Source organism: Tachypleus tridentatus, chromosome 12, assembly GCF_004210375.1.
Source record: "Tachypleus tridentatus isolate NWPU-2018 chromosome 12, ASM421037v1, whole genome shotgun sequence".
NCBI classification, from domain to species: domain Eukaryota; kingdom Metazoa; phylum Arthropoda; class Merostomata; order Xiphosura; family Limulidae; genus Tachypleus; species Tachypleus tridentatus.
The window spans coordinates 90010146-90024049 of NC_134836.1; the positions used below are offsets into that span (position 1 = coordinate 90010146).

Below are 13904 nucleotides of genomic sequence, written 5' to 3' on the forward strand. Positions count from 1 at the left end.
AAAGTATTACACTAATTAACTTTAATAAGTTAATAGAAAGTATTACACCAACTAACTTGAATAGGTTAACAGAAAGTATTACACTAAGTAATCATCCTATTTTAATTTCTTAAACCACGGCTTCACAAAATTGTCTAAATTTAACACAACAATACGAAATGTGTTTTGTGTTAGATTTCACAAGCACGAATCTAGTTTATTTGTTCTATTTTGGGTTGTGTGGGCTGCCAGTATATAAGTTAGGACATGGCTGCGATAACGTTGTACGTTACCTGTAAGTACTACTAAAAACGTATTAACATTCTATGTATGGAACACTATTGTTGAATCAGTGACTAGCGGCAAGTCTACAAACTTACCACGCTAACGATTAATGGCACAGCGGTATATCTGCGGGCTTACAAAGTTAGAAGGCGGGTTTTAATGCCCGTGGTGAGCAGAGCACAGGTAGTCCATTGTTCTGCATTACTTTTAACAACAACCAAACCGAAACACCGAAAATCTTATTATCCTGATCTCGTAATCCTCTTTACATCACACGTATTTTCCTAAATCAAGTTTAAACTTAAAACAATAGCACGTGATATTGTTCAATATCTCATCTATTTTAAACAATAATTAGAAAGTGAATGCACGAATCAAACAATTCGTATTAAATTTACTTTGTAGTAGCGGTTTCAAGACATAGAGGATTACTAGCTAAGCCTCTCTTCTATTGATCTTTAGAGTTTTCAAGATAACCGGATCTAAGCTTTTCTTACAAGAGGAATTAAATTTTCGAAAAGACAAATTACAGTGAAATTAATTTCTCGTGCAATTTGAGACACTTATAAATCAACAACACCCACATAAACCCACCCAATCATTGAACATTGTTCATTTCATAAACTTGTGGCGTATATAATCCGATCACCAATAAAAATCAGAGGTACTATCATACAGCAGCATTTAGAGGCGTGAGTGAAGACTATAATTCCAGGCATGTTTTAGATTTATTGTTTCTATGCACTCCTTTCTCTCACTCTTTTCCAGATATAAGGAATTAAAGTCGAAATATGCTAGTAATTTATCATTTTATTTCCCCCAAATGCTAAAGGGCTTATGATAGCCGACAGACATCTGCAAACTCGAATGATCGAACACACAAAATTCCATAACTCATACTCTAGGCGAACATCAACTGTTTGTATGTCACACTATTGTCATTCTCCTGCAATTCCTCCTTAATACTGCAGCACACACCAGGGAAGTTTACACATTTAAGGAACTCACTACACACACACATACTAAAATCCACGTTCAACCAAATTCCAAATCAATAGCGTTTGGAAACTTTAAATACTTTTCATTTACGATCAGTCAAGTGTCAAAAGACGGATCTTTATATATATATATATAACCTTAAAACCAAATATATACAGAAACAAAACCAACGACGATTTCAAAATACAGGTCAGTAATAAAGCTGATTTTCGAAGATAGTAAAGAAGCGGTTTAATACATTATCAGCTTGACAATAAATTAGTTTTAGACTCATTTCAGCTGCATTTAAAACGAGGTTATACGTTATATATAGATAATTTTATCTTCTTAAGTTTAAAATAACTTTTGATGAAAACTCGGAGAATATTAAGAAGAAAGCGTATTTTTAGTTAACATTGAGAACGTTTCAACATTTAGATTACTAAATGCTATATAATTCATATTATCTAGCTATTGCTCATTACATATCATCTAGGTGTTGGCATAGAGTAGTTAATTAGAAATATCATATATGATTATTCACTTTTAAGCGGCTAGGTGTCATTAATGTACCGGGTCGTGGCTGGAAAGATCCAAGGATTGAGCCACGATAACCACTGAACGTTCTCTGCAATTTTATTTGTGGGGTGTGAAAACTGTGGCAGTCACTTCCGTTGTTCGTCACACAGTAGTCGTTTAATAAGTGGTGGGTGCTACTAGTTGAGCGATTTCTTTCCGGTCAGCAGATCCAAGTCAAAGGTGGATATCAATTAACCTTAAGGATATTTGACCTATCTGTTTAACACGTGTTTCAAGAGGAACATTTAAGGTTGAAAATATTAGTACCATTTTATTAAATTACGTACAGTACAGCGGGTTGAGTATGTTATACTAAAACCGTTTTGAATATGCAACTGAGAAATCACGTGCAAATTACAGCAGATATAAAGTCACCGTAAAACGTTATTTACCAAAAGTAAGTATTGTGTCTGTTTGTTTGCTTGAAGTTAAGTACAAAGCTACATAATAGGCTATTCGTGCTCTGCGTTATAGAAGTTTAGTGATGCCACTGGAAATAGATCGTTATAAGAAGAATAGGCAACAACACGTCCAATGGAAGCTACACTGTAACGTTATTTCCAAAATATTTTTTCAGCATATTATGATCGAACATAAGGACACAGACTGTAAAAATGTGGTGAGATTTCATAATAGTTTTAATCTAATGTTTAATCTATTAAATCTCTGTGTGCATTTTTAGGCTTTCAAGAACGGGCCAGACCAACAGTAATATATTAATACAAACATAACAATAGCTGGTTGAATACAACAGCTAATTTTATTACATATATCGCAGTATCGGTTTCCTGTCTTAAAAATAGCATTTTTCAAACCTGGTGAGTCATTGATCATTCTAAACATATTAAAACACAATTTGGGGTAACCATGCTCTAAGGATACACCCTGAGGGAAAAAAGGATTCCTCTTTCAAAAACGCTAGGGTTGTAGAGTATCGTACCTTTATTTTCAATCGATTTCTTGAACCTACATCATAAACGTAGAAACCTAAAATATTCTGTTGATAATACCAAAAGCCAGTTCATATGTTTATATTACATTGGGAAGATGGATTTACTTGCTATTTGAAATATATCATTTATAATGAGTTGTTGGAGGAACTTGACGATCAAAGTAAATCCACTTTGGAAATAAAATTTATTATTTCATAATATCCTGTATATTTTACGCTATAACTAAGTTACGTAAAAGTTCGGATACCCATCACACCAAACATGTTCGCCCTTTCAGCCGTGGGGGCGTTATAATGTGACAGTCAATCCCACTATTCCTTGGTAAAAGAGTAGCCCAAGAGTTGGCGGTGGGTGGTGATGACTAACTGCCTTCCCTCTAGTTTAGTTTTACACTGCTAAATTAATGACGGGTAGCGCAGATAGCCCTCGTGTAGCTTTGTGCGAATTTCAAAAACAAAGTTTCGTAAATATTCCCATTATAACTTCCTGTACAAGTTTGTGTATATATATTATATTTGCTACAAATATTAGTAAGAGAACTCTGTGACTCTCTAATTATAATGGAAGTACTGTGTATATATGTGTCTATGTATATGGCCGAAATAATAAATGCAATGAAGCGGCATACATTGAATGATACCACAAACAAAAATTCATTAAAGAGTTTCACTCTTTGGGTACCCAAAATTCAGACAGTAAAATAGCTACAGTGTGTGTAACAACTACAAAACACGGTTTTAAATACAAGTGCTGTCTTCCCAACAAGAACACAGACCTTCACTAGGGCTGTGCTCGGGTTTGATTACATCTTTGTTGATGTAATTTGTAAATACAATACTAAAAAACTGGAGCCGTTAAAAACAATTTTTTTCAGTAAAGAATACTTTTAATTTATAAGAACGTTACAGTTTATATCAGCACAATCTGAACACCTTTTCTAAAAAAATCCCTTTATTGTTAGCAAACCTCCAGTTTTTATAAAGTTTTCCGAAAGATGTATAAATACTACGATCAGTAATTACAGGCACAAACAGTCGGCTACAGAGCGACATCTGTGCAAGTAAATTATAATGTTTGTTTGTTTGTTTTTGAATTTCGCGCAAAGCTACTCGAGAGCTATCTGCGCTAGTAGTCTCTAATTTGGCAGTGTAAGACTAAAGGGAAGGCAGCTAGTCATCACCACCCACCGCCAACTCTTGGGTTATTCTTTTACCAACGAATAGTGGTATTGACCGTCATATTATAACGCCCTCACGGCTAAAAGGGCGAGCATGTTTGGTGCTACCGGGATTCGAACCCGCGACCCTCGGATTACGAGTCGAACGCCTTAACACACTTGGTCATGCCGGGCCGTAAGTTACAAATAATATAGTTTAAAATGCAATTTTGTAGTTATAAGATTATTACTTTCTCCAAAAGCCCGGCATGGCTAAGTGGTTAAGGCGCTCGACTCGTAATATGAGGGTCGCGAATTCGAATCCCGGTCCTACCAAACATGCTCTCCCTTTCAGCCGTAGCGGCGTTATAATGTGATGTTCAATCCCACTATTCATTGGTAAAAGAGTAACCTAAGAGTTGGCGGTGGGTAGGAAGGACTAGTTGTCTTCGATCTAGTCTTACACTGCTAAATTAGGAACAGCTGGCACAAATAGTCCTTAAGTAGGTTTGCGCGAAATTCTAAAAACAAATTTAACGCGTTCGTGACGAATATTAATAGTTATTTAATTTTGATGTTACGACAATTAGCTTCATTAATTTTTTTCAGTATATTTATAGCTAATCAATGAGGAAAAACTTGTAATTAATAACTTCTATTATTTATAAATAATAACACGAATAATAAGTTTCTCAAATGAAATACAGTAAGCAAAATATATCTGTTATAAATTATTTTTATCTTTTATTGTCACAGGATATATTTTTATGGTATTGTTCTGTAATAAAACAATTAATTTTAGCATAGTTGAATAAATTCCTCTCCATACATAACTCGCGTAATGAACTGTTACTTGCACTAATCAGAAATAAAGAATTCTTAACGTCTACATAATTAACAATATTTTCTAATAATAGACTTTAATGGACATAATTCCTGATGTCTTTGCCAAATCCTAAACATGCTGTTTCGAGCTTAAATTCGAACTAATTAGTAAGTCCTAATATTTTTATAATATGTGTTTCCTGATTTGCAAACGTTTACAATCATTATTACTACTTAAACACCCACTGTTGTGACTGCACATCTTAAAATCACTTATATTTGTAGCTTTATTTATTTTCAAATCAAAAACGTTCTTATTATTTTGGTTATGTTAATAGCTAATATGTTTTCAAAAATCAATTTCTACTTTGTTTACGTGTTTCTTAATTCGAAACTTTAGCTATTCTGTACAAGCAAAGCTAAATGCCAATAATGTTTCATCGGCAAACTTCGTGATTTTACAATTCAACTTTATGTTTATGTTATAAAAATTGATTCACAGAATCACGTGGAACACTAAAAATTATTATATTTATATCAGTAAAGATATTTATTTTTACAAGTTTTGTTATTGGTTTCAACTATTTTAATTCAGTGTCTTTTATTCTCAGAGTTTCCATTTTCATTTAGTAATATTTTATTTGTTAGCGTATCAAATGTCTACTATAAATCAAAAAACACCCTTAGTGTTTTTATCAATGCGTAAGAACTCATAAACATCTTGGCCCGACATGAGAGTCGCGTATTCGAATCCCCATCACACCAAACATACTCGCCCTTTCAGCCGTGGTGGCGTTTTAATATATTACGATCAATACCACTATTCGTTGGTAAAAAAGTAGCCCAAGAGTTGGCGGTAGGTGGTGATGACTAACTTCCTTCTCTCTAGTCGTACACTGTAAAATTAGGAAAGGCTAACGGTGATAGCTCTTGTGTAGCTTTGCGCAATGTTCAAAAACAAACAAGCATAAACATCTTGCGTGAAGTTTAAGAATGCTCTTTTGATATTTGTCCCTTCCCCCAGTGAAAGTCTGCAGACATAAGATTCTGAAAATTGAGTTTCGTTACCTGTGGTTTGTAGAGCACAGATAACCTATTATGTAGCTTTGGGCTTTAAAGTTACTATACTTTTTAGCATTTAATTCTTTTCAAAATTCGTATTAAGCTTATGGAGAAAAATCTTGTATTTATTTTAATAAACTAACCAAACTGCTTTTCACTATATTTTATAACATTATTAAAACACAGATAATGATGATCAGGTATGGCGTTATGTATGTGACACCACATCATCCACATCATTATGACGTCAAGCTAGGTCGGATTCGAATGGGAAAGCTGAGAAGACTCATGTAATCGAAGACGCGAAAATGCATTTGCATCCATCAACGTCTGTGGAAAAATAAATTTAAAATTAGCGTAAATAAATGCATGGGAATTACTACAAAGATGCCTTTGTTTACACAAACTAAAGATAACAGTTATTTGTAGGGATAAATGACGACTTTTTCTAGGAAGTAGAACACGTGTTTATGCAATCACATGATCATCGTATGTTTTAACCTTTTATCTAAAGGTACCAGTATCTAGCACGTTTGCTTAGCTACGTGTAGTGGATTCAGGAACAATATGTAACATGTTTCTGTGAAAGAAAATTCTATATTTCTTTTGCCTATTGACAGTTTTGTACGGAATAGCTTTGGTTTCCAGTGATCTTCCATAATTTTTAACGGAATTTTACGCAAGTTTATGTATACGTTTAATAAAACCGAATACGTAATTTTATATATTTTATCTAATTTTTAGTGCCGATCAGTTGTTTTTTGTTATGAAGGTTTTGTTGAACTTACTTTAAGCACATCGTAATTTGAGGATGGCAATCACACTGCAGCTTCACCTACGAACATAAGGAGAATACATACTATTGATGTTACACATAAATAGATAGGATTTTTGCTAAAGCGGAGCTAAAATTAAAGTTAATGAGACTTAGAAACATAACGCAACAAATCTAATGTATTAAAACTTTTTATTAAACGTCATAAAACATCATCTTAACAGTACACTTAGTGTTAATCAGTTTTGAACTGGTTCCCTAATCTAATGTGACAAGTACTATTTATTAAATCGTTTGAAATGATGCTATTTTGATAATAAAAATAAAGAAGGAAAAAAAACAACGTCGATTAGTAATTATTTATCTCAAAATTAACAGATACGCGAATGATTATGACTTTTCTAATTATTATGTGTCTGTAAGTTATGTGTCGACTGCAGTTTCTATCTTAGTAACTATTATTAGGTGGTCCATAATGAACAGTAAAGATACCATGTAACTTGAAAAGTCAATCATTGAGGTAGATAACTCACCATGCATTTCTGCTTGTGAAACTCCTCGCAAAGTGTTTTGTGACGGATAATTACAAAATTCCTTTTCAGATATTCTGTTAAAAGTGCATTTATGCGAAACACTTGCTACTTCATTAATCATTTTAGTGTCTACCCTTTCTTTTAATCCTACATTTTAAGTTAATCGAAACTTAACACTTGAATAACATTAAAAGATAAATTCCCAAATTAGTGTAAAAGTATAGCGTGCAATATATTCTAATGATAAAGTAATTTTGCTCACTAAAATAATAAACAGAACTTTATCATGTAGAAACAAATATATTTATATATAAATTTGCAAGTAGACATTTTTCAGAAAGCACACTGGTTTGTTTGAAACAGTATATGCACAGATATAATTATATAATTCAATAAAATGTCATTGTTAATGCATGTCAAAAAGTATGATATCTTATTTATTACTATTATTTTTGGATTTTTTTCTTTCTAATAATATTTTTCTTAATACACATTTGTTTTCATAGTTTGTAGCAACTACGTGACTAAAGATAACATTGGATGAAGGTTGGAATAATTGATCGTGTGACATATCATTTTTCCCTTTTACAAAATACATGTGTTACACGTAATGACATAATAACTGGAGTTTCATTTGGTAATTCGTGTTCCATACGTTTACAAGCAGATAACTGGTACCTCAACAGAATACAAGGTTAAATAATGTTACTACCAGAACAATTACGTTACACAGTAGCATGATACACTGTTGTAACCACGAAAAGTTACTTATAACCTTAGACAAGAAATTATCACTACCAAATTTACTAACGACGCTAACTGTGTCTTTGTTACACCACGAAATTTAATAACATAAAGAAATGAGATCTTTGTCACTACAGACTTAGCAACATATTAGAATGTGTATATTATCATCACAAAACCAGATGCCACACCATGTTAACACCATAAAAGTTTCTAACGTAACACAAAATGTTCTATATGAAACACTTTGAGTAAAATGTTATCATTATAGAAGTTTAAATTAAAATATCCAATATAGTTGCCCCCCCCGTTAGTACAGCGGTAAGTCTACGGATTTATAATGCTAAATTTAGGGGTTCGATTCCCCTCGGTAGGCTCAGCAGATAGCCCGATGTGACTTTACCAAAAAAAAAACACACACACCCAATATAGTTATATATTAAATACTACAAAACCAAGCGGTACAACAATAAACACTTCAAATCTAGGCCCGGCATGGCCAGGTGGTTAAGGAACTCGACTCGCAATCCAAGAGTCGCGGGTTCGAATCCCCGTCACACCAAACATGCTCACCTTTCAGCCGTGGGGGCGTTATAATGTGACGGTCAATCCCAGTATTCGTTGGTAAATGAGTAGCCCAAGAGTTGGCGGTGGGTGGTGATGAATAGCTGCCTTTCCTCTAGTTTTACACTGCTAAATTAGGGAAGGCTAGCGCAGGTAGCTCTCGTGTAGTTTTGCGCGAAATTCAAAACAAAACAAAAATGTTTAACCATTTACAACAGTGGTATGAGCATCATGAATAACATAACACAACTTGAAATATGCAGTGAGAAGTAAGAGACTTTAAACGATTGTGTACAATTAGTTATTTGTAGTGTTTATTTCATACTGGTTTGATTTACTTTGACCAATCCGGAAAAAAACGAGTTCACAGATGTTAAACTCAGATATGGTTAAACAAGTGAAGAGTGTGGAGATTCACTAATTATTCTTTGTAATTCGGTGCCATGCTTAAGCATCTAAGACATTTCAAGTCCTAGAGCTTTGTAACCAGGATCACAGTGTAAATAACGAGAAAAATCCGTGTAAGTGACAAGTTGGATTATAAAAGAAAATAACAAAAGTGTTTAACCTTTTGAGCAACTATCGTTTGTCAGACCTAAACATTAACTAAATAACATCTGATTTACTGTGTAATGACGTATTCTGTACTTGTACGATCACACAGAATTATTTTATTTTGATAAATAAAACATGTATGTGAAAACATAACAAATTTACGTTATTACATTCACATAGCTATGATGTAAGTTACGTTATTACACTCACATAGCATGATTAAACAGTTACGTTACAACACTCACATAGCAAGTTGACAGTTACGTTATTACACTCACATAGCATGATGACAGTTACGTTATTCACATAGCATGATGACAGTTACGTTATTACACACACATAGCATGATGACAGTTACGTTATTACACTCACATAGCATGATGACAGTTACGTTATTACACTCACATAACATGATGACAGTTACGTTATTACACTCACATAGCATGATGACAGTTACGTTATTACACTCACATAACATGATGACAGTTACGTTATTACATTTACATAGCATGATGAAAGTTACGTTATTACACTCACATAACATGATGACAGTTACGTTATTACATTTACATAGCATGATGAAAGTTACGTTATTACACTCACATAACATGATGACAGTTACGTTATTACACTCACATAGCATGATGACAGTTACGTTATTACACTCACATAGCATGATGACAGTTACGTTATTACACTCACATAGCATGATGACAGTTACGTTATTACACTCACATAGCATGATGACAGTTACGTTATTACACTCACATAGCATGATGACAGTTACGTTATTACACTCACATAGCATGATGACAGTTACGTTATTAAACTCACATAGCATGATGACAGTTACGTTATTACACTCACATAGCATGATGACAGTTACGTTATTACACTCACATAGCATGATGACAGTTACGTTATTACACTCACATAACATGATGACAGTTACGTTATTACATTTACATAGCATGATGAAAGTTACGTTATTACACTCACACAACATGATGACAGTTACGTTATTACATTTACATAGCATGATGAAAGTTACGTTATTACACTCACATAGCATGATGACAGTTACGTTATTACATTTACATAGCATGATGAAAGTTACGTTATTACACTCACATAACATGATGACAGTTACGTTATTACATTTACATAGCATGATGACAGTTACGTTATTACACTCACATAACATGATGACAGTTACGTTATTACACTCACATAGCATGATGACAGTTACGTTATTACATTTACATAGCATGATGAAAGTTACGTTATTACACTCACATAACATGATGACAGTTACGTTATTACATTTACATAGCATGATGAAAGTTACGTTATTACACATTTTTAAGTTAAGCCGAAGTAACACATTTTTTTTTGTTGCGAACTGGAAGAAAGCGATTACTCGGTAACAACGTTAATACGTTATGTTCTAATGCGCAGACTAAAATCTTTGTCCACTTTTTATTATATTAGTGGTTATCCATTTTGCCACTTGTATTTTTATTACAAATTGTTACGTGATTTTTCCAACAAATTGGTATATTGAAACAAACTAGTTGTTTTAAAGCTAGAGCTATAAACTGGCACTAAAAACGTCTGGACTTTATAAACGTACAGTAGGATGGGTATTTTATAGCCAATTTCGGACAATGAGATGGTCAATTTATAATAATTTCCGGTAAGGAGAAGTTACTATTGACTCCCATTGTTAAAAAACCATCGTGTAGTAAAACCTGAAGAGAAATTCACAAATTGACTTTGTACAATCTTGTAAAACATACATTTTGCTTCATCTCCAGTGAACCATCAGAAACTTCCGTGAACTGTCATGAAATAAAAAAAAATTAAATTACTAAAATAACTTCATAACTCAGTGATGTCGAGAAAACCCACTTGTAGAGAAATATATATGCAAAAACGGCTCGTTTGGGTTGAGAAAATATTTTACATAGAAGAGTGAATAACGTTTCGACCTTCTTCGGTCATCGTCAGGTTTACAAAGAAAGAGGTAACTGACCGGAAGCTGACCACACTTCTATGTAAAATATTTTCTCAACCCAAACGAGCCGTTTTTGCATATAAGCTTCATAACTACTTTCACGTCTAGCCACTTACATGAATCAGGCCTAAAAGTCAGTCTAGCAATAAATGGAGCTACATTAATTTTATTGTTCTTATGTTTTTACTTATAAAGATTTCAATACATCAATTGGGTAACTTCATTGTTAGTGATGTTCTCGGCCATAATCCCAATAATACTTCACGAAGTTTAATCAGCTTTCCTAAGTTCACATGTTAAGTAACAATATAACATTTTTATTATAATACAAATAGGAGTGTGTGTTTGTGTTTTTCGTATAGCAAAGCCACATCGGACTATCTGCTGTGCTCACCGAGGGGAATCGAACCCCTGATTTTAGCGTTGTAAATCCGTAGATTTACCGCTGTACTAGCGGGGGGCTATACAAATATGATCTGCTTTATTTCAATCAGTTTAATTCAATTATGATATCATATACCTAGACTAGCTCTAACCTATATGCCAAACCTATAATTTTAATTCCGGAGTATTATGACCCCAGATGTCTCCAAACGCGGAATTTTTATGATTGATAAAATGTTAAGGAATATTTTAATTACATTTAAATTTTTGTAATTTTTGACGTGATTTTCATTTCAATTCGATCCTAAAAGAATGTCTTCATCTAGTATGTTTTGTTTTCAAACAATGGTTTTGGTTTTCGTTTAGTTGAATCCAACAAAAATTCCCGAGTGACAAAAAGAAACTTTTGGTGAATTGCTCGATTGCAGGAAGAGAGAAACAAAATACTAGTATATACAGCATTGCAACGTTGCCTTGATTATGCGATTCAACTAATGACTTAACATTTCCTATGTCAAAGCATGTCTGAAGAATATAATAGTTCTAGACTGGTGGCTCAGTGGTAAGTTTTCAGACTTACAACACCTAGATTCGGGGTTGGTTGCACGCGGCGATTTGGTTTGGTTTAAATTTCGCACAAAGCTACACGAGGGCTATCTGCGCTAGCCGTCCCTAATTTAGCAGTGCAAGACTAGATGGAAGGCACTTAGTTATGACCACCCACCGCCAACTCTTGGGCTGCTCTTTTATCAACGAATAGTGGGATTGAGCGTCACATATTATAATTTCCCCATGGCTGAAAGGGCGAACATGTTTGGTATGACGGGGATTCGAACCCGCGACCGTCGAGTGCCTTAACCACCTGGCCATGCTGGGCCTTTGACGCGGCGGACTGAGCCCAAATATCCAATTGTGTAGTTTCTGCACTAGAAAGACCAACAACAAGTCTTATTGTTATTATTTCTCAGCCGGTCTGTTGATTTCTGGTATTGTCCGTTAGGACTTAATCAGGAACAATATGCAAAAAAATAAGATAGAATTTAAATGTTATTACATAGACTCCATTTTGGAAACCTGTACTGTGCAAGAAAAGAGTTGTATGACTTAAGACTTTATTTAGACTAACTGTGTCTAAACATCGTACATATAATATTGCTATATGGTATGATTCATCGTTTAAAACATTCTGTATCAAAAAAAAGACTTTATTTAGACTAACTGTGTCTAAACATTGTACATATAATACTGGTACATGGTGTGATTCATCGTTTAAAGCATTCTATATCAAATACCTTCTTTCCAGACAATTGTACTAATGAATATAAGAAACCCAAGTCGATGAAGAGTTGGATTATGGAAAATGAAGGATCAGGCTAGACAAACCACCGGGAAAAAAAAAACAAAGGTTAACTTTCGAGCAACAGTCGTTTGTCAGAATTAACCATCGTTTGAACATTGTCTGGTTTATTGTGTGATATGATGAAAATGCTAACAGCTTTTCATAAGACAAACAAACCGCAAACGTAGTGGCAAGGCAAGATACAGATTAGATCTATTAAAACATTAATGACAAACCAACAAACAGGACAACATTTCGACAAAAACTGACACATGATTGAATACTTTTCTATCCGTGATTTAAAGTGTGTAACATGCAGCAGCGAATAGAGGGAGCGTTTACTACACATTTCGTTTTATAATTACATTATTATAAATGATGATAAGTTAAGCCTTCGTAACTTAAAAATAGTTTGAAAGATGTTGAAGGAATGAATAAAATTAGTCTTGCTCGTGCTATGATTTTGTTTGTTTTTGAATTTGGCGCACAGCTACACGAGGGCTATCTGCGCTAGCCGTCCCTAATTTTGCAGTGTTAAACTAGAGGGAAGGCAACTAGTCATCACCATCCATCACCATCTCTTGGGCTACGAATGGATAGTGGAATTGACCGTCACATTATAAAGCTCTTACGGCTGAAAGGGCGAGCATGTTTGGTGTGACGGGGATTCGAACCCGTGACCCTCGAATTACAAATCGAGTGCCTTAACCCACCTGGCCATGCCAGGCCTCGTGCTATGAAGTAAAAAAAAAATTTTTCGGTCAGATCTTAATCACGCATATAAATGACAATGAATTATTGTTTCTTACAATTATTGTATTATTCTCTCTTGTTATTGCAATATGATAATAGAGCATAATTAACATATAATGGAATGATAATTGTCATACGATTATCCTATATTAGTTATATATTGCTTAATGACCACTGTTTTACTTGTTGTTGAGCACAAAGCTGCACTTTGGACTATCTATGCTCTGTCCATCACAGGTATCGAAACCCGGTTTATAGCGTTGTAAATTCGATGAAATACTGAGGGATAATGAGGGAATTAGCGTATACAATCAGATTTTTTTTCGAAGTAGACACGCTTGATTCTACTCGAACTTATAATTCGGTACGTGTGCTGGAGCTGAGTGTGTGTGTGTTTTCGTATGGCAAAGCCACATCGGGCTA

At 34.0% G+C, this 13904-nt stretch overlaps 1 protein-coding gene across 1 annotated transcript in view; it reads left to right on the top strand.

The window, feature by feature from the left end:
- Positions 1-13904, top strand: part of LOC143235507 (tachykinin-like peptides receptor 86C) — a 65971-nt gene that overhangs the window by 49172 nt on the left and 2895 nt on the right. The gene's annotated exons all lie outside the window — the stretch shown is intronic.